Source organism: Lathyrus oleraceus, unplaced genomic scaffold, assembly GCF_024323335.1.
Source record: "Lathyrus oleraceus cultivar Zhongwan6 unplaced genomic scaffold, CAAS_Psat_ZW6_1.0 chrUn0961, whole genome shotgun sequence".
In the NCBI taxonomy this organism is placed as follows: Eukaryota; Viridiplantae; Streptophyta; class Magnoliopsida; order Fabales; family Fabaceae; genus Lathyrus; species Lathyrus oleraceus.
In genome coordinates, this window is record NW_026113352.1 from 6,433 (window position 1) to 9,179 (window position 2,747).

A 2,747-nucleotide genomic window follows, 5' to 3' on the forward strand; every position below is an offset into this window, starting at 1 on the left:
ACGTTGGTTTTCTTGTTACCTCCGAGTATCCGCAATGGGTGGCCAATATTGTGTCTGTTCCGAAGAAAGATGGAAAAGTCCGCATGTGTGTTGATTACAGAGATTTGAACAAAGCTAGCCCGAAAGATGATTTTCCTCTACCACACATTGATATGTTGGTAGACAATACATCTAAATTCAAAGTCTTTTCGTTTATGGACGGATTTTTTGGTTACAATCAAATCAAGATGGCACCTGAAGATATAGAGAAGACCATATTATTTATACCCTGGGGAACATTCTGTTATAGAGTGATGCCTTTCGGTTTAAAGAATGCTAGTGCAACATACCAGAGAGCTATGACCACTCTTTTTCATGATATGATGCATAAATAGATTGAAGTCTATGTTGATGACATGATTGCTAAATCAAGTGATGAAGAAGAACATGTTGAGCATTTGTTGAAATTATTCCAGCGTTTGAGGAAATATAAACTCTGCTTGATTCCCAATAAATGTACCTTTGGTGTTTGTTCTGGTAAATTATTGGGTTTCATTGTCAGTGAGAAGGGTATTGAACTTGATCTTGCCAAGGTCAAAGTAATACAAGAGATGCATGCGACCAAAAATGAGAAGCAAGTCAGAGGTTTTCTCGGTCGCTTGAACTATATCTCAAGATTTATGTCGCATATGACTACCAGATGTGTGCCTATATTCAAGCTTCTTTGGAAAGATCAGTCTTCTGATTGAACTGAAGATTTCCAAAAAGCTTTTGATAGTATGAAAGAGTATTTGCTCGAACCTCCGATTTTGTCTCCGCCTATTGAAGGAAGACCATTGATCATGTATTTAACTGTGCTTGACGAAAGTATGTGATGTGTTATTGGTCAGCAAGATGAATATGGAAAGAAAGAGCATGCAATTTACTACCTCAGTAAGAAATTCACTCACTGTGAGACTTGGTATTCTATGCTTGAAAAGACATGCTGCGCATTGGCTTGTGCTACTAAGCGTCTGCGCCAATATTTGTTAAATCATACTACTTGGTTGATATCCAAAATGGATCCAATCAAGTACATCTTTGAGAATCCTGCTCTAATTGGGAGGATTGCCCGTTGGCAGATTTTGTTATCTGAGTATGATATTGAATACGGATCTCAGAACGCTATTAAAGGTAATATCTTGGCTGACCATTTGGCTCACCAACCTATTGAAGATTAACAGTCAGTACAATATAATTTTCCTGACGAAGCAATTTTGTACTTGAAGATGAAAGATTGTGATGAACCATTTCTTGAAGAAGGGCTAGAACCTGGTTCCCGTTGGGGCATGGTTTTTGATGGAGCTGTTAATTCGTATGGTAATGGCATTGGGGTGGTAATTATTACTCCTCAAGGCACTCATTTTCCGTTTACGGCTAGATTGACATTCAAGTGTACAAACAATATGGCTGAGTATGAAGCTTGCATTATAAGGCTTGAAGAGGCCATTGATCTCAGAATTAAATACCTTGATGTATATGGAGATTCAACTTTGGTTGTAAATCAAATAAAAGGAGAATGGGAGACGAGTCAACCTGGTTTGATACCATATAAAGACTATGCGAGAAGGATATCAAGTTTCTTTACAAAGGTTGAGTTTCATCATATCCCTCGAGATGAAAACCGGATGGCAGATGCTCTTGCAACATTGGCTTCAATGATTATGTTGAAATTTTGGAACGAAGTTCCCAATTTGACTGTGATGCGTCTTGATAGACCAGCTCATGTATTTGTCGTTGAAGAAGTCAAAGATGAAAAGCCTTCGTATTTTGATATTAAATGTTTCCTTCAATGTCAGATTTACCCGTATGGGGCATCTTTGATAGATAAGAATACTTTGAGAAGATTCGCTGGCAACTTCTACTTGAATGGTGATGTGTTTTTTATAAGAAACTTCAATATGGTTCTGCTCAGATCTGTGAATAGGCACGAAGCAGACCTTTTGATGACTGAAGTCCACGAAGGTTCCTTTGGTACTCATTCCAATGAACATGCTATGGCAAAGAAAATGTTGAGAGCAGGTTACTATTGGCTAACAATGGAATATGATTGTTGCAAGTTTGTGAAGAAATGCCAAAAGTGTAAAATTTATGCAGATAAGATTCATGTTTCGACGAGATTGTTGAATGTCATTTCCTCTCCGACCCTTCTACATGTGGGGAATTGATATGATTAGCACGATTGAACCGAAATCTTCGAACGGACATCGTTTCATTTTGGTGGCAATTGATTACTTCATAATATAGGTTGAGGAGGAATCATATGAAAATGTAACTAAGCAAGTTGTTGTAAGGTTTATCAAGAATCAAATTATATGCCGCTATGGTGTGCCGAGTAAGATCATTGCTGACAATGGATCAGACTTGAACAATAATATGGTGGAAACTCTTCGCAAAGACTTCAAGATTGCACATCATAATTCTTCTCCCTACAGACCTAAGATGAATGGGGTTGTTGAAGCTGCGAATAAGAACATCAAGAAGATCATCCAAAAGATGGGTGTGACGTACAAAGTTTGGCTTGGGATGCCCCCATTTGCTTTGAATAGGTACCGTACATCCATCTGCACTTCAACAGGGGCAACCCCTTTCTCTCTCGTTTATGGAATGTAAGTTGTGTTCCCTGTGGAGGTTGAGATCCCATCAGTGCATGTCTTGATGGAAGCCAAGTTGACAGAAGCTAAATAGTGCCAGACCAGATATGATCAATTGAATTTGATTGAAGAGAA